General features: G+C 47.3%; 2 protein-coding genes across 5 annotated transcripts in view; one reads left to right on the forward strand and one right to left on the reverse strand.

Annotated features, from left to right (window-relative positions):
• Positions 1-21,147, reverse strand: part of LOC135378041 (thiamine-triphosphatase-like) — a 204,004-nt gene extending 182,857 nt beyond the window's left edge. Inside the window, exon 1 of the mRNA XM_064610878.1 lies at positions 20,973-21,147. The gene's annotated coding sequence lies outside the window, so the exon portion shown is untranslated. The remainder of the gene's footprint in view (positions 1-20,972) is intronic.
• The window catches only part of LOC135378039 (zinc finger homeobox protein 4-like), a 253,994-nt gene continuing 248,237 nt past the window's right edge, over positions 20,986-26,742 (forward strand). For 3 of the 4 annotated variants that reach the window (XM_064610870.1, XM_064610877.1, XM_064610874.1), the window contains exon 1: positions 20,986-21,374. The gene's annotated coding sequence lies outside the window, so the exon portion shown is untranslated. Of the gene's footprint in view, positions 21,375-21,971; positions 22,020-26,742 lie in introns of those variants that run through there. The other variant, XM_064610872.1, reaches the window with a different exon arrangement.

Below are 26,742 nucleotides of genomic sequence, written 5' to 3' on the forward strand. Positions count from 1 at the left end.
TGATGCTTGCTATGCATTTCAACATGTGCAAGCTCACGGCTCAAGTGAACGAAAGCGAAAATTTCGTATGTTTCGACGCGAATATAGCTGACTGTTGTACTATAGACAGAGAGATTCATGCTGTGACAATAATTATCCAATGATTTGATACCACTTTTAAATTATACACTCGAACTTAGCCTTCTTCTACCATGTAGAGAGTGGTGATGGTGATGTGATGAAGGGAAAAATTGGGTTGTGAGTCACGACGAAGTCAACTTGAACATATCCAGATGTATTTTGTATCTGTGTAACGAGAATACAGGCAATTATTGAAATCCTGCTTAAGATATAGGTGTGTTTACGATGCGGAAAGGAACAAAAAAAAGTGCTTTCGTGCTGCCGTGGTTGTGGACATGGCACGCTGCGTTGTTGCATTCGACTTTGCCACCGGAGCCGTGCACTCTCTGTCCGAACACCGCAAGGTCATCGATTGCGAATCGCCACGCTTAGTAAGTGCGGAAGTTTGCAAGAACATTTTACAAGTATATAGATACGTCGCTTGTAATGCGTGTTTCAGGACAGTGTGGTTTTGCGCAAAATGTCGTGATAGTTATGTACTTTGGTAATTCCGGTTTTGACTGTGGACACCTTGGACCATAGTCATGATTTAGTTGTTGTTGTTGTTGTTGGCTTTTCCTGTCATATATATTTCGGGGTCACCATATCAAACCAAGGGTAATAAAGAACAAGAGTGTTTGAACAGAAACCTGATGTGAGCCTGCATTCTGTTGCACGCGATGGGGGGGGGGGGGATATGAAGATTTATTAAAGAAAAAGGAAAGGTCAGCCAGACAGAGGTCGGCTTGCACGCGCGCGACTTCTCTTGAATAACTGACTGGTCACGGTTGGTGGCTTTGTTATGATAATGATAATTCGTGGCTTTACGTCTTTACAACTAATGCAGATTGCTTTATACTTAAGCGTACAAACCTTTGTCTACTGGTATTTTTTTTTTATACGCGTCGGCCGATGTGATCTGAGTAGTTGTTGCAATGGTCTTTCAGGGTCTCGGGTTTCGGAGGTGTGTTCAACTGAAGTCTATCAGTTTAAGGCGATTCCAATCAATTATATACGTTCCCTGAGAGCGCGAGAATACCCACGCGATGCAGAACGAAAGAAAGGAACGGCGTGATTGCTGGCGACAGCGGATCGCTTACGCTTGCGAGTAGAACGTGCCAGGAAAGAGAAAGCAAAACACAAACGTCATCGCTCCCGTAAGAGATAGGGGTGTGGAGGAAGCGTTCGGGGGAAAATATCTGCTCGTCTCAATATTCGTGATGCCTGGCTCCAAAAGGTTCATGTAACTGTAAAAGTACAACACACGGTGCTGACACACGTATTAATGTGATACAAAAATCAACAAGACACTCTTCATAAGCAAACTAATAATTTTATCGGGAGCACACGCCATACAGCAGGCTGACCTAACGCTTCCCCTAACGAAACTGAACATTACGAGGACTAAAAACGAGTGGGGGTGGGGGGGGGGGGGGAACTATCGGGACTGTTCCAAGCGTAAGGAATATCTTCGCAAAGCCTTAATGGCCCATATACATATATACGTATATAATAAACCAGAAAGAAAAAAAGAAGGAAAAGGAAACAGCGGCGGCGGTGCGTGGATACAGCATCCGCTTGTTTGCGGTATAACACCAAGATCACGGAGTTCGGGTCCAACCACCGGCTCTACTGTCCCACGTTTTCCTTGGGTTTTCCGACACGCCTTCCGAAGGATATTCGGCACAGTTCCGCCTGAATTCGACGCACGCTCCCAGCCCACCATCATCCCGAATGATATCATTCTGTGTCCTGATTTGCTCAAAACAGGTGGGGACTCCTATCCGGGACATGCATAATGTGTCCCATATAGGCGTCTGCTCCCATTTTCAACCAATCAGGGCACAGAGTGATATCATTCGGAATGATGGTTGCAGTGGCGTAGCCGGGGGTGGGAGGTGGGAGGTTGAACCCCCCCAAAATTGTACCCTTGGTAGTGCATTTGGGAGAGGGAAACGAGGGTGAAATCCTCCTTCCCCATGTAAAGTCCCCATAGAACCCCTCCCGAAATATTTTTCTGGCTACGATGCTGGATGGTTGGCTAGGAGTGTGCTATGTGGTGGGGGTTTTAGGGGTTTATGTGGTGGGGTGGTGGGGTGGGGTGGGGTGGGGTTTTAACAGTGTAGTTGCTTCATTTCAATTTTGGCATTCTGGTTCTACTGGATCATCCGGCGTAAATAATTGCGCAATGATCCCAGAACTTATTTTCACACTAAATTCACACTTTAGAACGGTTATCACAAGGTGTCACATGTCACGCCGCTGCACAGCAGCTTACCTTCGAGGGCGCCCAGAATTTACGTTTACCATAGAGCAGGCTTGTACAAGACACCCACAAAATGTATTTAAGTTAAGTTTCTAAGTACCGGGCAGAAAGTAACTGAGTGGAGTTCTAAATACCAAATCTTAAAAAGTATTTAATATAGAGTATTAAATACTCTTAAAAGTAACTCGTTACTGTCAAGATACTTTGACGTTACAATTAGAAATCGCTATCAAAGAAATACGAAGAGCGTGAAGTTGAAAATCGCATAACCAAAAAGCTTTATTAGCTAGCAAGAGCAACTTGATGGAAACTGATGTTCTGAGGCTGGAATACAAAGAAATGACAACACAACACACATGTCTCAAGTCTTCCTTCCTCCTTCCTCCCTCAAGTTACTTCATTCTTTCAGGAACAACTTCGTTTCAAAATTAGTCTCCGATAGCCTGCCCCGGGATTTCTTTTTTTTTTTTTTTAGCACATTACCCCGATACTGAACAGGCGCTCTACAGAAACGACATAATTTACTGTCATTTTTCTGCTTATTGTTGCTTTAACTTCATAACGAGCTATTATTATTTTATGTGCCCTCTCTCGCTACGGCGTTCGGCACGAGTCTTCTATCCTGCCTGATAGGGGTCTCAATGGTTTACCCGCATTCCCTTCAGGACAACACATTGCCTCATGCATGCTCCCAAACCAGAGGCGCTGCACGCTACCCCTTCTCAAGAGGGACGTATATGTACCCAATATCTCAGACGCTAAAGCATATGCACTCTAAGAAAAAAAAAGTAAATGGGGTGTAACTATATGACTTTTACTCTCTTACTACCCTTTTCTGCTCGGGGGGGTTCAAACCCCCCCCCCCCGAAAACGTACCTTTCGTAGTGCATTTGGGAGAGGGTAACAAAGATGAAATCCTCCTCCCCCATGTGAAGTCCCCATAGAAATCGTCCCGAATTATATTTCTGGCTACGCCACTGAATGTGCAGGATCTCGTCCGTTGACTATACCTGTACTTCTCTAAAATAGCGGCTTGTGAGTGACCGCCAAATATATATGTGTGTTAGTGAGCCGTCCTCTTTGTCAGTGCAAGTCTCGGCATCTGTATACGCCCGTCCGCATAATCCATCTCGGCGTGTGTACGCCCAGGACGACGTCAGGCACAGGGCCTAAACGTTAAACGGGCACTCTTGATCAACAAACAAAAAGCAGTGACAAAGTAACATCAGTGAAAGACAGTAACATAAATTTACCCCATATCCAAGCAGAGTAATTTTTACTCGCTTAAAGAGTTAAGTTATACACCTGGACGACAGTATAACATTTACGCTTTCGAAAAAAGGAGTGAACGTTACGCTACATAAAAGTGATCTCAGTGACGAAGACTACACTGGCAAAGGAGTTGGGTATGCTCTATTCTTTCTCAGAGTGTGTACAACACAACGCTCGTTGCCCAGACACAAGAGAATCTTTCGCTCGACCTCCGTGCCACGCACAGAGAACTATCTCAAAGTAACTCGGAAAATGAGTAGAAGTTCTTGAAAAAAGCATTTAAGTTAGGTTACCAAATACTGATCTTTGAAAGTATGTATTTGGAAGATGCCAAGTTACTTGCAGAAGTATTTAAGGTACGTAACTTAAATACTCTACTCAAGTTACTGTACAAGTCTGCCGTAGAGGTAGTAGCTACTGCAACTGATGGAGTTCACAAGGAGGGATCTTGAATCTTTTGCTCTTCAATATAATGCAAAGTACGATGAAAATATAAATGTGAACGTCAATGGGAAAAGTCGGTGGCAATACTAAATGTGAAATTATGTGAAACTCAATGTGAAAATCCACGTCACCATCTCAACGTTGGATAACACCGACGACCGTCGATTTCCTCACGACTAATTTATGGAAATCGCACTTGACCTTTACTTCATCGTGGCCTCTCGTTCACTGCTGAAGCTGAATCGGGTACTTCATTAAGGCAAAAGCCGTCAGGTGCATCAGCGTTCTCTGTTAAGTATATGATATCGCAGGAGCTGCTGCTGAGATGCACGTTGCCCACGATAATCGCTGGCCTACCGTCTGCCTCTCCTGTGTTTCCTATGTGACATATTCGAACCCATGCCACAGAGCATTCGTGCAGAAAGGTACAAGCTGCTTAGAATGTCACACATGCGACGTCCAACGGTCCAACACACTCGCGGTTGCAGAAGTTGAGGAACCCGAATGGGGGGAATGCGCTGCGGAACTAGGGGTCCGCTCGAAATTTTGAACATCTAGATAGCCGAACCACAGACATCCTCTACCTCAATCACCGGCTGTTCTCACCAAGTTTAAGCATCAATCTACTCGATTTTAGCAGAGTCTTGCCTGCTCGTCCCTCACCATAACGCCCTATAAAGATATGCAGACCAACCTTACACCCCATAGGTCCCCTTGAAGTGCATGTAGGTATTCCCAGTCTGCGATCAGAAAAAAATGCAACTCCGACAGAGCCTCCGAAACCCAGCCTTAAGTTAATTAACTGAGTCACCATCGCGCGAGTATCTACGGAAGGCGACTATAGATCAGCAAACGCGACAAGTTTAGCGAGTACATTTGTCTTACCAGTATCAAACATGGGAGAGTCCGCTCGTCCGTTACACGGTGGCTGGCAGCAGCAGAGCTTTATGTGACGTGCTCATATCACTTTAAGAAGTAACTCCTATTTCTCTACCGGCGGACCATCTACATCGACCACATGACTGGTCTTGAGGCTGTGGGCCGGGTGCTCTCGCTGCAATAGCTTCACTCATTGTAAGTGCAAGTTGTCGGCCACGGTGTTCGCTCGAGTGGGTCCCGAGCCATTTCGCAGTGCCTGGTTGCCACCACAGCGATGCAGCCGCTAACAAGAACAACAACAAATACATGAAGTGACGATGAATGGAACTATGAAGCCGCTAGGAGAGACTACAGTAGGGGGAAACTGCAGAATGCCTACTTATGCAAATTCGATACAAACAGAATACTTAAAAGAAGAACAAAAACGTGGTGTGACAAATTAATGGGAGTAGATATTCGGCAAATTGCCATCACCAGTATACATACCATGGTATGCTGTTGGAAGAGGCGACGGTAGGTACAACTGCTTTTGCTACTGCTGCTACGAGTTGAAGTGATATCTGAAGGGTATTTGCCATTTTAACAAAGAATGTCACAAATGATTCACGTTTATAGCGCGGACAGAAAGCAGCCTCTTTCATTTCTCTGTTTAATTAACGTTTCAAAGCTAACTTACATGTCTTCTGCAGCTTTTATGGTTGCATTTATCTATGTATAGGGTAGGTTGGGGTAACATCAGTGTGATGCGGCAGACTGTGAGTCAACCTACGTGACACCTGGTCAGTTCACAGTGCCTACACTGGACGTAGCCGCCAGAGCCCTCAGGGTAGTTCGGATAGAAGCCAGCATGAGACAGAGTCATACAAGGTTGTAATAAGAAACTTTACTGTGAGCATGGGTAACCCTCGGGGGCGGACATCGCAACGCCAGCAACCACGCAACCCAGAGCCAGATGCAAGAACCCGGGGGAGCACACCAGCAGCCAGAACCTGGTAGAGCAGACCCGCAGCCAGAACCAGGAACCCAGGACCAGGTGGACGTTCAAACCCAGAGCCAGGCGGTAGGACCCCCAAGACGATGCCGACCGTCAGCCAGGAATGCTTCGCTTCCAGAACGCAATCCCCCGTGCACCTCTGTCCGTGCCCGTTACGTCACACTTTTTCCCCTTGCGCGTTTTTCCCCGAGCTTCTTCTTTCCCCAGGAGTGACCACAACCATGACAATCAGACGCGGAGCAAGACGCGACATTTTCTGCTTGGTGCCACTGTAACGGCCCGTGGACGACGACGCGCCACTAATAAAATTACGTAAACGCAGGCTAGCTGGTGGACGAAGTCCACGATGAAACAAGCCTGAGCATGGGCTGCACGAATTACAAGAACACACACAACGAAGCTCAAACCAGCAAGACACTTTTACTTCACACAGAACCCAAATATACACACACAATAACCACAACTGAACTGTCTGTAGGAATTTGAGGAGAACATCTGACTCGAGAGACAGAATCTGGAAACCAAAACAACCTAAGCGGCATCAAAAAGCCTCTTCAAGGACGGGTGTATACTATCACCGTTGCCCTGCTGATACGCGCCACAACTGCCGCGTACCATGGCATAAGCCAGTCAGTTCGGCAACGTCCTAGAGCGAAGTCACGCTAGAGAAGCCCCCAGCACATCCGGGCCTCTGGGACATTCCATCATCGCCGATGAAGACTCATGCAGGGGAAGACCATCACCTCAAAAATTTCACAACTACCACCGTCATCAGGCATAAAGATCCGCGCACCACCTCGACCTCACACAACCATCCACTGAAGGTACGGTGCCTAGTTCCTCCTAGGACTCTCTAGGTGGTGACGCTCGACGCTCATTCAACGCCCTAGCATTTCACGGTGCCGCTCCTGCCTAGCTCAGCTCGTAACACGCCACGGTCACCTCCACTGCGTCACTCCGCCTCACGCTTCGTGATGGTCCTCCTTGGGCATCAACCAGCGGGACCTCCCCGAGCACACGCTCCCGTACCGCTCCCGGTACGCTGCTGTCGACCGCACCACACGCAGCCACTAATTTAGCGGTTCAGGGACCCAGCCCGTGCTGCCTTCTTATACCTGGCCTTGCCCATTCGTCCTCATCTTGGCAAAGCCAGCAGCTAACCGCCCACTGGCAGACAAGGGGCACCGGGACCACTGTTCCACCAGGGACCCACAGGGAGGTCATAGTGAGCTCCGTTCGTGGCCTCCACTTGCTTCAAGATGGTCCTCCCCGGCACTACTCTGGCGACGACCTTCATTCAACGTTCACGCTCACGTACTGGTCGCGGTGCTATCGCCCACTCGCCCTCGACTTCATGCATGCACTCCGCTCCACACTGGAGCCCGCCCGGCCCACAGTGCACTTGTCCATCTCATACCGCTATTGCTGCATCCACTGCGATACCAAGCCGTGTGCCCAGCCGTCCACGTGTCGTCCTTATTCTTCACCTCGGTATCGATGCGGACCCCAACCGCAAACACCGCACCGCGTCTGGGGGGGGGGGTGATGTTGTGGCCTGTGGACGACGACGACGCGCCACTACTACCGCGCGCCATGGCACAAGTCACTCAGTTCTATAGGAAACATACTGGCGTGAATTCACGGGTGGTGAGCACCCTCCCTACGACTTACTGAGAACGCCTTGGGCCAGCCCTAAACCCCAAGTGTCCCAGAACGGCTTCCGACCAGTGACTGCCTCCCAGGGCCCTCCGGGGCATTCCATCATCGCTGATCAGGGCTCATAGGAACAGGAACAACATCTCCTCTACACCATCTATATCAGGAACGCACTGCTTGATCAAGTTCACACTTTACTGAGAGGTGTCTCTACGTGTGCACTTTATTTGACTCCGGAATTATCGTGATTGGTGCGTGCGTTGAAGAGAAAAAAAATCATCAATTCATGTCGGGAAGGTGAAGACCCACCAAAAAGGAGCGAATTCCTGTAGTTTGTTTGTTTATTCTTTTTCTTTTCATGAGTGCAGCGGCCGTTAACAAGTCTACTATATCAAAATAACTTTGCAATTCATTTGTCAATTTATCTACCACAATTTGTATAAAATATAAGATCTGGGTTTGCTGTTTTCAAGGAGCAAAATTTTAGGCAAGGATATGCACGGGGCATAACGCGACAGTGTTTCAGTCGGAAAGGTATAAGCCAACCATTAATAAGTTGCTTTATGCTTGTTCCTGAGGTATTTCTCTTTTACTCATTATCTGGGATGTTTCGAACAGAAACGAACATATTTTGCAAAAAGCGAAATATGAGAATGAATCAAAACAAGAGCGCCTAGAAAAGCGAGCCACGTGTGTCACCACAGACTGACAGTGCCTCATTTGCAAAGGACCAGTGCACCATATGCCCAGAATGGGCTCATCAGGATTGCATTGGAGATCATGAACTTCGCTTAGCTTGCTTCCACTGCAAGAACGAACGGATACGGGTCATTTTTCTACGTTGTCGCATTTTGCCGCGGGTTTCGGGGCAAATTGAGACGGTTACGACTTTTAAATTTCGTAGTATATTTTTGTGTGAGACTTAGACAACTGTTTTTATATATATTTTTTTTTTTTTTTTTTTAATTGGGTGTTTACGTCGCGAGACAGTTTTTATATTTACAGAAGCTAGAGAAGCTAGAGCTTTACAGAAGCTAGAGATTCATAAGATCGGTTCTGTGAGTCTTTTTATTAGGAGTGCTAACAAAAAAAGGGGGGGGGCGTTTAATTGCAAATTTGTGTCTAATCTTGCCCCACTTACAGAGACAAATTTTACACCTTCGTGTAAGACCATTAAATATAGTTGCTGTTGAAGAAGATTAAAGGAGCAATGAGGAGACATTTAACGTCGCTCGAAATGATCCCAACGAAAGAGTTACATTTGTTCCTACTTAGTAAATCTTTTTTAAAAGCTGTTAAGTACAATAATGCATACTTCCTGGGTCTCGTAAATTTGAATGAAAGGAGGCACGCCTACCCTTTCCGTGCCCCTATACTTGCCCCGTGCCCCTACTATTTATTTACACATGGTAACGAGACTTTCGTGCACGAGATTGCACTTCTTCAGGTTACAAAAATATGAACATGGTACAGGAACATATATACAGTTGACTGTATATACACGTCAACTGTATATATGTTCCTGTACCAGGTTCATATTTTTGTAACCTGAAGAAGTGCAGTCTCGTGCACGAAAGTCTCGTTACCATGTGTAAATAAATAAGTTGCTCCTACCGTTTAACATCACTCTTTGATTTACTCACCACCGGCAACTTGACATCGCCTATTTTTCTGCTTTCGGATTAAAATCACACAGTTCAAGTTCCTATCGTAAGCATATAAGCATTTAGAGAATTTCCGATATTACCGAAATAGTGACGGAGTCCTAAGAGTAGAAGGTCGCCTTCAATTCTCGCAACATGCATCAGCAACCAAGCATACCATATCATTACCGCCAGCGTCAGCGGCTTGGTTTACGTCTCTTATCATACTGAGAGAACACTTGAGAATGGGGCACGCTGGTGTTCAAGAAACCTCGCATCATGTTAGGGAAGAATTCTGGCTGATAAGGGGGCGACAGTCAGTCAAGTTTGCCCTTCATCAATGCTTCCTCTGTCGAAGATTGAAGACCCGTCCATGCAGTGAGCAAATGGCACCCTTGGCCAGCCGGCAGAGTTACACAGCAACAAGCCTGTAAGGTCGTGGGTGTGGATTTTGCCGGCCCACTTTGCTACACAAACTCTCATGGACAACGCGAGGCGTACGTGGCCCTCTTTACCTGTACAGTAGGACAGTACATCTGGAACTCGTTACAGATCAGTCTTACGGGACCTTTCTTATGGCGGTCAAACGGTTCATTGCCCGGAGAGGATTGCCAAGGAAGATTCATTCCGATAATTGTTTGACTTAAAAAACAAAACAAGGCAGCACGAGAGATTCGTACCATGCGGTCAGTGCTGTCAGCCCAGTTTCAAGCGGTGCGAGAATACACGGATCAAGCCCACATTACCTGGGAATTCATAGCAGAACGAGCCGCCTGGTTGGGGGGCTTCCGGGAAGGGATGGTACGCTCTGTTAAGGACTCCTTGAAGAAAACATTGTGGCGGAGCCAAATGAATTTCCAACAACTAACGACCATCTTGACCGAAGTGGAAGCCATCGTAAATTCCAGGTCCTTGACACCATTGCCGGAAGATCCGGACGATGTTCAAGCCTTGTCGCCCTCGCACCTACTAGTGAGACGACGTCTGACGGCCCTACCTCCCATGAAGAAGAGTCAACTTGCAGGCATGAATACCGAACCGGTAGAGGTCCTTAGATCGAAGGAACAACTTCTCACTGCCTACTGGTGACAGCGGAATAGAGATTATTTGCTACGACTCAGATCTGTGAATCTGAGTCCTTGGGCCACTTCATACAACGTACGGCAAGATCAATTTGTCAGGACTGCCACCGGAGCTTGCATACGCCGCCCGATTCAGCTGCTGCATCCTCTAGAGGTCGACAATTGCAGCGGTGGCCGGGGGAGTGTTAAGAAGAATAAAGGGGTCGGGACATTTTCATATATGTGGTTCATTACATCATGGGTGCATTGTACTGCATGCCAGGATACCGAGGAAGAAAGAATTATTCTTCTACGTGTCGTACTTAGCGATATATAAGCCCTCGACCATACTGCCGAGCAAAGCGCAGACGTCACAGAGCTCAGAGTTCCGTCTACTCGCATTGGCAGCCGTGAGCACGTGACTTCTCGTGCACTGCCTCACTGGCGGCTGCGAGGGCTGTGATATCAGCGCCGCATGCGTTTCGGTATTCGCAGTGCCCATTTTCTCCGCTACTGTTACCCTCTTCACCGTGAAACTTTCAATGCAGGTTCACGTCAGCACAAGAGACCGTCTTCTACGTTTATCTGGGATAACCTGGGATGACCTGTCTCAACCCCTTTAAGTGCAGCGTGGGGCGACGCTGCGTTACGAGGCACACGAGCTGTATCATGCCCCCATGCATGTATCTAGCTCCTCGATCACTGTTCTTCCCCTGCACAACAGTTGCCTTTTATAGGCACGTAGCGTGACGTGTCTTTGATGAAGAAAAAAAGAGTTTCTGCATGCCAAAAAGGTGGCAAGGTGCTCTAAAAAGAAAGGAATAAATAAAAAGAACACACACAGTACACGAAGAGGTCATGTTCAGGGCAGTGAAATGTTCACGTATTAACTTTCTGAAATTCCCCTCTATATCTCGTTAAAGGACTCCTATGAGGTGATGTAGAAAGGGAGAAACTCCAGCGAACCGATCAGAAAATGTAAAGAGAAGAGCCTCAGGACGAAAGCCGCCGATATTTCGAACAGGGACTGTTCTTCCGGCGACTAGAGAATTCTTCTTCCTATGAGGTGACTTTCCCTCAGTTGAATCCTTTGGGTTTCTCGTCGAGTCGACACTTCTTGTTTTTATGGAGACTGGTGTCTGGAGATTGTCTTCTTCCTATCAGGTAACTTTCCGTCACCAAGTCCAGTAGAGTCCTTCGGGTTTTTCGCCGTGTCGACACTTATATCCACTCTTCTACCTATGGAGAATGGCGTCTGGAGACTGTGCATCTTCTTATGAGGCGACCTTTAGGAAAAAAATCTTCCCGGGAACAGCACCGCAACGGGCGCTGCCCCGACGACCGTTTTATAGCCCGCGCAACGAGGTGACCTCACCAAGTCCAGTAGAGCCCTCTGGGTTTTTCGCCGTGTCGACACTTGTATCGACACTTCTTCCTATGGAGACTGGCATCTGGAGACTGTACTTCTTCCTATGAGGTGACTTTCCGTCATCAAGTCCAATAAGTCCTTTGGGTTTTTCGCCGTGTCGACACTTCTATCGACACTTCTTCTTATGGAGACTGTCCTTCCTCCTTATGAGGTCACTTTCGCTCACCAAGTCCAGTACAGTCATTTGGGTTTTTCGCCATGGCGTCTCTTCTATCGACATTTCTTCCTATGGAGACTGTCCTCTGGGGACTGTGCTTGTTCCTATGAGGTGACTTTCCCTCACCAAGTCAAGTAGAGTCATTTGGGTTTTTCGTCGTTTCGACACTTCTACCAAGACTTCTTCTTCCTGTGCAGACTGTGCTTCTTCCTATGTGGTGACTTTCCCTCACCAAATCCTGTAGAGTCCTTTGTGTTTTTCGCCGTGTCAACATTTCTATCGACACTTCTTCCTATGGAGACTAGAGTCTGGAGGCTGCTTCTTTCAAAACGTTGACTTTCCATCACCAAGTCCAGTACAGTCCTTTGGCTTTTTCGCCGTGTCGACTCTTTTATCGACACTACTTCTTTCTATGAAGACTGGCGTCTGGAGACCGTGCTTCTTCCTATGAGGTGACTTTCCCTCACCAAGTCCAGTAGAGTCATTTGGGTTTTTCGCCGTGTTGACACTTCTTCTTATGGAGACTGGCGTCAGGGACTGTCCTTCTTCCTATAAGATGACTTTCCCTCACCAAGTTCGTAGAGTCCTTTGGGTTTTTCGCCGTGTCGACTCTCCTATAGACACTTCTTCTTTCTGTGGAGACCGACGTCTGGATATTGTTCTTCTTCCTATAAGGTGACTTTCCCTCACCAAGTCCAGTAGAGTCCTTCGTGTTCTTCGCCGTGTCGACACTTCTATCGACACTCCTTCCCAGGGTTGCTGAGTTTCCACCCCGGAGTTGGAATGACTATGGAATCATTCCAGATTTATCAGAGCCTGGGATGGAATTGGAATGGAATGGGAATGAAATTAGGCCTTTTTTTCGCAGGAATGGAATGGTCTGGGTGCTCCGGTGGTAGTTTTGACTTCAACCCACTGGTGTCTGCCCTCGCGTCCTTTGCACACACGCATCGCACCTGCACACGGTCAAGAGCGAAATAATAATGTTGAATATTCGGCATCCTTCCTTTCTCCTTCATTTCAAAAATAATAATACAGGGAAGCTCTTCGCGGTCGCCCAGAACCCCGCACATCTTCAGCTGACGTAGCACGAATATTTTCCACAGTTCCGCATATTATGACAGCACAGCGAAATTGTTTTATCAGGCACCTCTTTCCAGCTTTCATGCTTGTGAACCGGAACGCACGATAACCCTGATCAGCAAAATTGCTCACATGTCCGAATTAAAAAAAAAAAAAACGAAGTTTATCATCACTATTAGTAGTGTATTGATGTCATGATGTTAGGAACTTCTCGGCACCTTGTGCTTTTTCCGTGCTGGGTGAGGCCAACCTCCTCTCACACTGCTGGGCTAGCCAGTATAGTTACCGGACCTCCTTCTTTCTTTTTTTATTGGTGGAATTAAAGGAATGGAATGGGGTTGCCGAGCCATTTCAGGAGTGATAATTGACCACACCTTTTCATTCCGAGGAATAGACCTCTCCCTGTTTGTAAGCAAATGACGTCATAGTGTTCAACAGCGCCACCAATTTGGTGGAGTTCAACCACGCTGGAAGCTAGGGGGAACAAGGTCGCGCCCGAAAGCCACGGTCTTGAGGGGATTACGATGGTCCCTGACAGGGACGCGACCTTCGGTCCTACTTTACTTTCAGTAGGAGGCAGCGAACCAGTGCCCATTCGTGTAACCCAGCCCTCCATTTCCAATTTGTTTGGGTTTCAGTCTGTCTACCAACGTCATGATGACGTTTCTGGGGTAGAGCTCTATTGAAAGGAATGGGAACTATCACAAATCTCCATTCCTCGGAATGGAATTTGAATGGGATGGGTGACCCCATTCCGCAACCCTGCTTCTTCCTATAGACGACCCTCTGTTTACAAAGATGTGACGTCACGACAAGACCGATTCGAGGTTCCCCCCCTGGTGACTTTCCCTCACCAAGCCACCAAGCCTCACCAAGAACATGCCTATTTTGCTGTGGTGGGCAAGAAGCGGGAAAAATGCGTCAGCTGATAGGCTGATAAAGCTGATAGTGCCCACCAGCATCCTTTGCGCGGCGGCAAAACGTAATCAGTGACGTAGGGGCTCAGGTCGTCTATGGCGACCGGCGTCTGGATATTGTGCTTCTTCCTATGAGGTGACTTTCCCTCATCAAGTCAAGTAGAGTCCTTTGGGTTTTTCGCCGTGTCCACACTTCCTCCTACGGAGACTGGCGTCTGGAGACTGTGCTTCTTCCTATGAGGTGGCTTTCCCTCATCAAGTCAAGTAGAGTCCTTTGGGTTTTTCGCCGTGTCCACATTTCCTCCTACGGAGACTGGCGTCTGGAGACTGTGCTTCTTCCTATGAGGTGACTTTCCCTCATCAAGTCAAGTAGAGTCCTTTGGGTTTTTCGCCGTGTCCACACTTCCTCCTACGGAGACTGGCGTCTGGAGACTGTGCTTCTTCCTATGAGGTGGCTTTCCCTCATCAAGTCAAGTAGAGTCCTTTGGGTTTTTCGCCGTGTCCACACTTCCTCCTACGGAGACTGGCGTCTGGAGACTGTGCTTCTTCCTATGAGGTGACCTTCCCTCATCAAGTCAAGTAGAGTCCTTTGGGTTTTTCGCCGTGTCCACACTTCCTCCTACGGAGACTGGCGTCTGGAGACTGTGCTTCTTCCTATGAGGTGACTTTCCCTCATCAAGTCAAGTAGAGTCCTTTGGGTTTTTCGCCGTGTCCACACTTCCTCCTACGGAGACTGGCGACTGGAGACTGTGCGTCTTCCTATGTGGTGACACCAAGTCTTGCAGAGTCATTTGCGTTTTTTCGCTGTGCCCGCACTGGTACGTTTGAGTAAATTAGGGATTACACAAAGGGTGCTATGCGACCCCGGTCCCTCATGTTTTCCACTAGGCGTCTTCTTCGGTGTTCATATTTTGTACAGTGAAGCAGTATGTGTTCAACAGTCTCTTGCGCGTCGCAAAAGGTGCATGACGCATAGACACGTGATTTCGCATTCAAATTTCACATTCAGTGCTTCTGTCATAATTCTGTTAGGACACGTTTTTAGTAGTTTAAGGTTCACTGCTGTCCGCATTGCTTGCCCTATTGGCTTACGTCCCGTTCGCGGACCCTTTTGTGGGTATACTTTGAGAACCTTAATTTCGATTGTAATAAAGCGATTAATGGCGAACCTTCTGTGGAGTCCCGGGTCTACAGGCTAAGAGACGTTCTACTATGACATGCAGATCGCCGCACTACTGGGTCGTCGACCGTGTACCGCACGCGGACACAATGGACCGATCACTCAAATTCCTTGAAGTAGCGCTTAGTGCTCGCCTCGTGGACAGCATGCGGCTCACGAGCAAACCTGTCACTGATACGAGCCATGTATTATTGTCAAGGCGCACGCATTCAGAACTGTGGCTTGTGCGCCGTTCATTACGCAACATCAAGGTCGACCACAAAAACTGACCTTGGGGGCGCAGTCGGACGAATATCAAACTGGATTAAAAGCTGTATGGTCGTTCATCTTCATAGACGTGAAGTGGCGGTGGTGTTGTATCGCAGCTACACGCCTATGTTTTGCTTTTGAACTTTCAACGAGGCGAAAATATGAGATATAAAATGTTCGTGGTGCGCGGTTTCGTTCATATTAGTCGCCTGTTATGGACTTTTTGTCTTCGCGGATATTTAGCGAGGTTTCCAACCGAACAAAATCTTTTCGCTCGACACTGATAGTGAAGTCTTTTGTGGGTACCCACAGTCAGCATGTATAGGCAGGAGCAAAAGAAGAAGAAGAAGAAAAAAAAACGGGGGTTAATAGTGATACGTGCGTGTGTGTGTGTGTGTGTGTTTTTTTTCGAACACCTGTTATGAAGCATAATCGTATGGATGACACTTGATGTTTTACCCTACTGTTAAAACAGAACTCCACCACATACCGCGCTCCTAGCCAACCAATGACATCGTTCTCACCCAAAAACGAATGGCGCACGCGTTTTAGTGACACTTATGCACTTCTAATTAGGCAGTTATGCTGTCACAAAAAGCCGTGCGCCTCGCGCTTTCCACAAATCGGGTGTGATAACGATATCATTCTGTGCAATGATTGGCATTCACCGCATGGCTCGCTGAGGGCCAACCATTCCACTGAGTGATACTTTTATCGCTCCGGGTTTGTACACTCTGAAAACAGAACTTTACCGCATAGCACGCTGAGCGCCAACCATTGCCAGGAATGATAGGGTTATCGCTTCTGATTCGATTAGAAAGTTGACAGGCAAACCTCACCCCGTTTTCCTCTAAGACACTCTACTCTGCTCTCCTCTACGAAAGAGTGGGGCGTATGCCTTTGTGTGTCAATTTGGATAGAGGATAATTGTCACAAAAAGGCATACGCCCCCCTCTCTCTTCGACTAAGAAGCGATAACCCTATCATTTGTGGCAATGGTTGGCGCACAGCGTGCTATGTGGTGAAGTTCTGTTTTTAGAGTGTAGAAGGCATGGTACTGACGCCTTTGCGTGACACTTAACATACACTCTTAGAAATGAACTTCACCGCATAGCACGCTTCTAGCCAACCATAATCTCGAATGATATCGTTATCTGCCCTGATTTGCTTAAAACGGGGGGCGTACTCCTTTTCTGTGACAATTATGAACAGCATAAGTGCCACAAAAAAGGCGTACGCCTCCCGTTTTCAACAAATCAGGGCTGATAACGATATCATTCGAGATGATAGTTGGCTAGGAGCATGGCATGTGGTGAAGTTCATTTTTAAGAGTGCACTCTTAAAAATGAGAACAACTGCAAAATCTTCGTCTGACCCACAAGAGGAAAATGCTATCACTCTTAAAAATGAACTTCACCGCATAGCACACTCCTAACCAACCATAATCGCGAATGATATCGTTATCTGGCCCCGATTTATTGAAAACGGGAGGCGTACGCCTTTTTGTGACACTTATGCTATTCATAATTGCCACAAAAAAGGCGTTTTCAACAAATCCGAGCAGATAACGATATCATTCGAGATTATGGTTGGCTGGGAGCGTGCTATGCGGTGAAGTTCATTTCTAAGAGTGTAGCATCCAGGTTGAGTTGGGAACTGCACCCGACTACATCCAAGGACACCCACGTACAGCGAGCGTGAAGTCGGAGCCTCAGGATAGTGAGCTCAGTTTAAAGCGTTCATATGCGTCTTATTTCATTGGTACGAATACAGAAGGTAACGTGCCATTTTGCTCACTAGTCTGTAATACTTCCTTTTATAAAAGAACGCGGGTACCATTTTCCCGGCTTATCTGCCAGAAACACGCAGAAGGCAGCAAGACCTTGGATAATCACCAGTGGTGAATCACCCTGTGTCATAGTCAAGATTTATTTGTTGTTGTTGTTGGAGAATCGCTTCCTGATCTTGTCACGTTGTCTGTACTCTGCAAAGTAAAAGAAAGAGAGAGAGAGGAACAGAAAGACCAGAAGGCAATCCGCAGAATACAAGCGGTGCAGCGAATGTTACTGCTTTTATGTTCCTCATTCAGTGGCGTGGAGCTTTTATTGTTCATTAACATTTTGTTAATTAACATCAATTATGTCAATTAATATCAATGTTAATTGAAAAAGCCTGTCTCCTAATTTCAACAAATCATGAGGTCAAATGATAGCAGTTGATCGACTGTGATCCGTTCCATCAGCTGTCGACAACGCCGCTCCTTTATTTTTTTGCGCACGGAATCCCGCGGGACCATTATTTCCGCCCACGCAACCAGGACCTTTTTTTTTCGGAACCCGTTGTAGCTATATAGACCGTTTACAGCAGAGTTATCTGGGCGCCGCCATCTTAGCGCACGTGACCTTGCGCGCCACTGCTTGCCTTCTCCTTGGCTGCCTGTTGGCACGGCGCACGTAGTACGGCGGTGCAACCCAGAGACGCTTTCCCCGATTTTAAACTTTTTGCAATGAATTCCGGATGGAAGGATGACACGAGGCTTTGGCTGAAGCTTCAACGGTCAGGTGAGTGCATTTGCTTGATTAATAGCGAATTCGGGTGGTCATGTCGTAGCAAAACGGCCGAGCGCTCGGAAATTGCTAGGTCGGCGATCGAGCTGGATCACGTGACCGTTGTCACCCGAACATGATTGCTAGGAATCTAGCGGTTTTAGGTACTTGGATCACGCTAGGGGCGTCGCGGTCGCAAGTCTTCGAGTTCTGTCGTCTGCTAAACCATGTGATTTCAACATGCGCGCCAATGAGGGCACTCGCCACCGTTGCAGTGCGGATGTGACGACACCGGATACAGTTGAGCAATCTGCTGCTCGATCGTTTTGAGACCGGGCAAAAAAAGTGCTAGCTAGCTAATTCCGAGCGCTCGGAAAGCACCACGCGAACATGCGAGATTTGCTTCATTTTGACCAAGCGAACATGACTGCTCGGGATCTGGCAAAAAAAGTTGCTCCGAAATGACCACCCGTATTCGCCATTAGAGTGATATTTCTGTCCTCGTATTTCGGCAGTTTTTTTTTTTTTCCTCTTCTTTTGTTGCGCATACGTTACGTTGTGGGTACGTTCATAATTTAATATCGTAAGATCGTGATTTCGTGCTGTTTAATTCAAGATTTGCGGTACAACTACCTGAGAAAGATATGCATATAAGTTATGTTGTCGTTATGAAGTAGCATACTTTAATTTTGATTTCAGATGTATACAACCACATGATCAACGAGCTAGAGGGAGACGGAAAGCCTGCGCTGAACTACAGAGAATTTGCAAAGGGAACGAAGCTGTTTGACAGCGGCCATGTCGGTGAAGTACTGTGCCAGTGCAACGATGGTGTATGAATTTTAAAGGCCGACATCAGGTCGACACAAACAGTGAGCAGAACGTGTAGTACAAAGACTCGCTTCGGGCCCACTTTGGCGGCAACATGCACATGTAAAGCGGGTTTGAGCAGCAGGTGCAGTCATATTTGTACACTGCTCAAGTGCTCATCAATGTTGTAGAGGCGACAAACAAGGGGCTCACGAGTGCTTCGTGCACTGACAAGGCATGTATATGGAACCGTTCAACTGCAAGGAACGTGACCCCTGCTACTATGGGGGAAGTTTATTCTCACAAGCAGCAGCCAACGCCTACAGCAGAGCTTGGGGCTCACACAGAAATGCTGCGCCACTTTGAGGGCTGCATTACTTTCCCTCGCTGTCTTTCCCCGTTTGAAATAATTCCTCTGAAGATTCGATACCTACCGTTGTCGAATCAGCTTGTTTTTCTCTCTTTGTGGAAACCTGTGCATTAAAAAAGGCCTCGAACGCGGGCAGTCTTTGTATAGCGACGGCTCGTGAATTTAACAAACAGCTTCGTCCCACACGATCAGATCTCTGTCACAGTTTCTACACTCAATCACGGAACAAGTCTTCCCTCTGCTTTTCCAGATTTTGCACAGAACTGTAGCACAGCGGCAAAAAAGGTCGGAAGCACTCACATAGGCAAAGGCACACAGGCACTCGCAGAAGGCAAGCAATGGCGTGGCTACTTTGGCGCCATCTACTAGCGCCCGAAGCAACTGGCTGCTGTAAACGGTCTATACGAAAGGAAACCTTTTCATTACGCTTCTTTCTTCTTAAGTTTTGCAATTGTGTCACCTACTTCACGCCACATCACCTAATGAAAGTAGTTCAAAGAGGTGTAAAGAATTTAAAAGCAGAGGTTGTGTAGTCCGTTAGTGCACTCTGTTAGGCCCTCGACTGACCCTCCCGTTGACACCACGTGGTAAGCAGATAAATATAAATTCCAATGTATTTCACAATGGCTATTTCTCTCTTTTTTAGAAAAAAATATTCAGTTATGATAGATACACGCGTGGAGACACTGCGGTGATTATATCACGTGTACGAGACCCTCTCTGCCTTCTGGACGCCGACAGTTTGAAGCAGAGTTGGCGCTAATGACTAGTCAAGACTCCCACCATGCAACTGCCATACCGGTGCTTGCTATGATTGTGTACGTTCGCCGTTCGGGTACTCTACCAGCATCACCGAAAAGAGATTTTCCTTCCTAAAAAATAATATATATGCGTTAAAACAATGACACACAAGGAATGCCACGTGTTCCCCGACTTCCGCTTAGGGACTTCCTCCACCCTCCACATGCAGCGAAAGTAAAGAGAAATAAGTATTCTACGCGACGCGAAGGCTCACTTCCGTGCTACAGTAATGACACTGGATGTGATGTCTCTTTTGAGAGATAGTGGAATTCGTGTCCGAGTTTCCCGAATGCCATCTCGCAGGCTGTATGTAAAGTGAAGCCAGAGCCTATTCTTTGGAGAACGTTCGCTGAAACTTTTTCCCGAGCTTGGTGAAAGGTTAGAACGTGATATGTGATGTGCGATGCCCTATACTGTATAACAGTCACTGCCGAGCCCCCCCCCCCCACACACACACACAGACACAAAAAAAAGTCGTTTCTTCCTCGTACTTCGTCGTAAGAGTGCTCGTTGCCTCTCTGTTTAGACAATGAAACGAAAACATCAACTGCTTCAAATAGTTACCTGTACTACACATTTAATGCAAACAATAAGTAACTCAAAAGGTTATTTAGAACACACAAATAGGAAACTTACTGCATTTAAAAGTGTCCTATGAATGAACCTATTTATGTACATTTTCTGCTCCATCAGAAGCAGCTGCGGCCTCTGGAAGGTGCATGAAACATAGCTTTTTCAAAGAGTGTCTTGATGGCTACACAGCGTCTACAATAGTTACACTTGTTGATCATTTAGTTTTTGACGACGTCTCGTTCACAGTACGTCATTACGCGTCAACCTGACATTTGGCACAAGGATGTTCAGGTGGTCAGAAAGACATGTGTGATGCGCGTTTCGTGCGTCATGGTGCGTCACAAGGCGAGGGTTGACCAACGCTCGCTTGGACATTGCTCGGTCTGTCCCTCCGTCCCCTAATTAAATCCGGACAGTGGCGATTATGCAGAGCAGCCCGCCCACCGCGTGGGGTGCTAATGAAATGCGCGGGCGCATATTGCGCTTGCGCACTGACAACGAGCGCAGCGCCCCCGCGGCCGATGACGCCAGCTAAACACTCACCCACGAGCGAGCGCCGTATACAGGCGCAGCGTTAGCGACCCTCCGGCTTCCTCCCGCTGGAGCACGTGTGTACCGCCACGGACTGGCGTCGTGTCCTCCGACAGGGCTGCAGCGTGTCGCGGCGATCGACGTGTTGTCGTCGCCTGCGTCAAGTCTCCATCTGGTCTACAGACGCGTGCTACGAGCACGCTCGCCAACTTGTGCTACAACTGTGGCTACCCCGTTATTCGGCAGCAGAGCGCCCTCTCGTGCTGTCCGCAGCCCAGCGTGAGTGATTGTGCCGTTTGCGGGAGCCTAATGTTGTGCATCGGCGAGTCTTGAGTACAAGTCGTGACATCTGCTTCCGTCAAGGAAGAACTAATTTGGACTACCTTCGGTGTGTGGAAGGCTAACGTTACATACGTAAGTATAGTGTAACCAACTGCAGTGCCATTTGGTCCGTGTGACAGGTTGTGTGTTATGTGCTGTCACCATTTCATTTGGATGAACTAGAGTCTTTACATGTGTTTCCAGTACGACACCACCGTTATTGAAATATGAGCTTGACTGCGGTTGCTTCTGAGCTGTGTGTATGCCACGTGCGTGCGTGCAGCCCAAAAACAGCCCTCCTGTGTCATATTCCTTTGGATCGAAAGTTCTTAAGGGAGAATGGTACCACAAAACTGCAGGGTCATTGGACAAAAATACCGTTAGAATATACTTGCAGTGAGTATATCGCTGTCTTTGGCAATGTCAAGCAGGATAAGTGCAGGGAAAACCCGCTCTAGATATCGACAGCGTTGGACCAGCTGCCTCTGATACGATGGCTCTCTGCGTTGCTCTTCCGAATTCTACCGAGACAGCGAGTGCTGAACGGAATTAGCTAAGAGAATGGAAGAAGAAAAAAACTATAGCTAACAGCGTCAATGTTCCTCCTCTCCCTTCCTCTCACTCGCGCCATTTGAATATCCTAATGAGCCCTGGGCAGAGGCTCTCTTCCTCGCTCTTGACGACCAATCAGTTCATTTGGAGCACGTCTGCGTAGTCTATCGGATGCCGGCGCAAAAGGTAAACGAGCACCGCTTTCGTTCGTCTCAATGTACTTGGGATAGTGTAGCGGACGTTCCGATTAAGCCTAATGATCTGAATGTGTCTGACACCGGCGCGTCACGGTGATCTCACCGTTGCGTGCAAGTCTGGTATGTCCCGGCGCCCGTGCTGACACCCATGCGTTTCAGGGCAAGGCTATAGCACGTTGGGGATGTGAACAACTCAGCAAGACATTAGACAACTGCACGAAACATCACTTTCAGGGTGACCAGAAAAATGCAGACATCTGGGAAGCACCGAACTTGACCTATTGTATAGAGCCGCTCGTCTTTTTATACGGGAAAAGACCGGGGCATCGATACATAAGAACGCCTAGTTTGAGAGCAGCTGGGGTTGTATATCACTACTATCAGTAGGGATTGGATACTTCACCATCTTATTATCTAGTGATCATCCGGGACGTTCGAACTAATACTGCCGCTCATCCTTGTGGTCGCCTGAGTCCTCTTCGAATGCTCGATACGATAGCGTCTGACCATTGACGTCCATCAGCAACGGATAGGACTCGGCGAATGCCGGATGTGAAAGGCCTCCACAGATCGTTAGTTTGTGATAGCATTCAGAGAGTGCGGCTGTCAAAACCACGTATATTACGCATATCAGTACAGGCGATTAAGTTAACAAAACAAAGATTTGCCACAAAGCTGCCTCCGCGTCTCTCCGACTTCAGCATACTGCGTAGCGGAATAACAAGAACTATATTCCTTACGTCATCTGACATACGGATTTCCATATTATGTGATCCGCTCCGTGAACTTCCCTTACTGTGAGCTCATTGTGCAACGCGTAATCTTCTCTATCAATGCTTCTATTTCGATAGCTTTATATGCCACCCTTCAAGATGGGATAGCGTGTTATTTCATTCATTTCCCATAAAAGTGATTTCATTCTTAATCTGATTTTCTCTATGTATTGAAAGGTGATGAAGGAACATGTATTTTCTGGCAAATTGGGCTTTAGTACGCCTAACCTCTTGGCTGGGTTCTGCAAGCACCAAGAAATTCATTATCCTGCCTGTTGGCTAAGTACCAACTGCACCACATAAATCGAGGCCGTAGTTCAGAGCAGTATCGCCTTCTACTGCATCATGAACATTTACATCAAAACGTTCATAATATGCGATGACAGTCAAGTGGTTTCAGTGGTTATGTTGAGTTTCCAAGCTGTTCCCCAAAGTACCAATTAAGGCTACCAAAACTTAAATGTCGAATGTGAGTACACCACACTCGTTTCCTATGCGCGCGCCACCCATACAACAGGCTGTTTGGTCAAATAATTTTCACTCGGAGGATTGAGAAGCACAAATTACGAGCAAGGCAATATATCCTTCTCCAGTATCGCACGGTGTGTGTACAACTCCATAGCTCGACAAGTGTAAGTAAAAATTGTGATGAGTGCAGTCGTGGCATGTGTTATGAAAGGGGCTTGTAACCCGTCAGAGAGTGGAATTAATATTTTCTTAGGCTGCCATTCTTCCTTCATTAGCGCCTCTTACATCCCCGTCGTGCCCCCTGGCGGTGTCCATCCTGTCGTTCCCCTGGGTGGCGACTGCCCTTAATAGCAGAGGATGGAAGTCGACAATCGGATTGAATTAGCATCTCATTGCTTTAGTCTATTCCGTCTTACTGTGATGAAGTGGGCGACGATGGTGCAGAAATAATTATCTGCGCAGGGTGCGGATTCTAGTAATTGGACTCCTTTCCTGCATGTCTCAGCATTTTCCGCCCCCCCCCCCCCCCCCCATCCTCCGTGTCTGTCACAAAATTCAGGCGTTACTCACTTCATTTTGGAGCACACGACGAAAAACTGTTCCTACCTAAACTGGATTGGATACCATTTCGTCAGTGGACAGTCACTTTATCAGTCATCAGTTTGCCATTACCAGTCAGTTTGTCCTTCCCTCTCTTCACTCATTACTTCACTTACCCTCATTAGCGTACAGCATGCAGGCACCCTACATCCATGATGAAAGGGTATATGTCACTATGTTTTTCAATTCAATTCAACCGTTTTACGATACAACGTGAGCGACAAATATTTTTTCCATCCAGACGGACGATACGGCAAGTGAAACGGTATGACAACTGCCTTTGAGTCGCGTTCCGCGCAATATCGTGGTGCCCGAGCGTCACAAATGCCCAAAGCAGTTCACCAAAGACATTTTTACACTAGCTTCACGCTGAAGGCCCATTGAGCAGTTTTTTGTCTCCGTCGACAGTGCCAGGTCGCTCCAGCCGAGGGACAGCGTGGCCGTGCCTGTCTATCGTGTATGGCTCTCCTGGCTTTTGTCGAAATTGCGATGTTGTTCCTTTATCTTCCTCAGCCGCCCGAACGTGTTAGAATGAACGACGGACGCGGTTTTGGGTTCCCTCCCGCAGGCTGCCGCGGTTATTTTGGGGATCTTTTCTTCTTTCTCCGACGCTCTCTTTCCCCGCCCTCCTCTCCTCTAGCGACGGGAAAGAGCAGAGGATGTTCGTTTCATCCTACGCGGATGTTTTCCATCCTTCTCTTTCTCTCCCACCGCTGTCGCTTTTCGCACACAAAAACGCATAGACGAGCAAATATAACAAGGGCGCTTTTTGAAACGGTTTCCGTGAACTTGCGTTGCATCGCTTGCTGTGGCTGGCGTCGTGAAAATGTCTCCGAGATTCGTGGTGCTGTTACCGACGAATGCGAAACAGTGGTCGGGGGGGGGGGGGGGGGGGGGAACGTCTGGTCGGCGGTATATGAAGCGTGCTCTTCGTGTATGTACTCAGCTGGAAGTGTGCAATTCATGCGGGGGCAGATGGTAGGGCCGGCAAAAGAGCTTTGAACTGTACATTGATTGCACAACTTGTGCAGATAGATTTCACTTGCAAGGCTAGAGTGAGACCGCGTATTTGCTAACTGCAGTTCACTCGTAGACACGTAGTACATGAGCCTCAAAACTGTATTCAGTATAACACGCTGTCTCAACACACATTCACGCGGTTTTATAAATTTTCAAGGCTGCTTCGGCAGAGTAAAAAGTACTTGTCGAAACTAAGCACCTAGACGACCTTGGATTTTAGCAGTGTGATGTTGTGCGGATTTTTCTGTTTTTGTGTTTCGCGAGTTCCGCGGTTGAGTTCCGCTGTCGACGGAAAACATTGCTCTTTTTTTTCTTTCCTTTTTTTATGGCTATTATATCCGAGCTTTTATGCATGGTCCGTTCTCGTTGGTTTCGGACACCGTATATGCATGCAGAACTATATATCGACCATAATGAAATCATCATCAACTGAATCCTACTCTGTTCCTTCTTTGGGTGAAACATTTCATCAGCCACATCCAGCCATTTTTAATAGCCAAATCTACAACAACTTAAGAGAGGCACCTAAATCATCCGAAGCCATATACGTTTTGTGAGCGTGGACCCGTGCGACGGGCTTTGGTTTATGCCGGGTCGCACTGGGTAGCTTTGTGCCTCCTGGATACCCCGCGTGTGGGTCTTGTCATTTCTATCGTTGTTCCCAACTACCTCCCTATTCGTAACTTATTTGATTGGAGCAAAATTTCAAATAAATTCAGTCTCGTAGTTCACACTCTTTTGTTGTTGTTTTTTTGCGCGCAACATACTAACTCGAAATAATTTAATAACGTAATAACCCGAAAACATGGGTTTGGAAGGTGGCCGTCATTTATAATTACCGTCGACAAGCACAAAGCACAACAAAGATACCAAAAGCAACAACACAAAACGCACAAAATTACGAGTCTGCTATTACTGTCGAAGTAATTGTTACTTTATTGCATTGTAATTTTCGCACTTTGGAACACAAAAATGGTTCGCACACAAGTACAGTGATCTCGAAGACAAATCTCACACGGTCAAGGTGTCGTCTATTTTGCTTTTCAAAGATTGTACTGTACTGTATTCTAGCTGGTCATCTTGTATTTTGAGCGCATTATAAAACTATTACAGGTAGAAGGGCTCGGGTATAGAAAATATATATAATAGGGTATATAAAACTATCTCTCGGTGTTTCTTCCCGCTTTCGTTTTAATAAAGACAAGAAATCCCCCAGTGTCCGTTTTCGGGTTAGAGACCGCCGGATTTCGTCTTCGCAATATCGCACTGCGCCCATTGGCAGAACGTTAAACAGTCCTCATGGAGCCTAATGTCCGCCGAAGCAAACGCAGACAGCTGACCGTAAACGGGGGAAAGACCCGCTGGCTTCCGGTGTCTGCAGAGATCCAGAGCTCGGTCACTCACATACAAACGCGCAACCATTTCCCTCACCCTCTGTTGGACAGTCGGTTTTCCCCCTTCTGTCTCTCACTTTTGTGGTCAAGGAATCTCGCTTAATTCCCTGTGGGAGCCCACGGTCCGGGCTCTGATTTCTGAGGGGCTGTTCGACGCCAGGAGGAGGCGTTTACGGTGTCGAGGATAGCGACCACCCCGCGGCCGTCGCTGCTAATGGGCTCGACAGGACTTTGCAAGTGACATTCGCTTCCACCGTCAATACCATCAAATTGCCAGGGGTTTGATCAGGCCTTTTGTTAGAGACGTCAGGCCTGCACCGGCTACATTTATTTCCCTCGGGAGCGCATGCGGGTTGATGCTTTATTGCTTATACAATAAAACGTTGGGCAATGTCAGTGTTGTTTCTGGAAGGCATGAGTGTATTCATGCTGATGGTGCAAGAGCTCTACAGTAGCT

This window comes from Ornithodoros turicata, chromosome 1 (assembly GCF_037126465.1).
Source record: "Ornithodoros turicata isolate Travis chromosome 1, ASM3712646v1, whole genome shotgun sequence".
NCBI lineage: Eukaryota > Metazoa > Arthropoda > Arachnida > Ixodida > Argasidae > Ornithodoros > Ornithodoros turicata.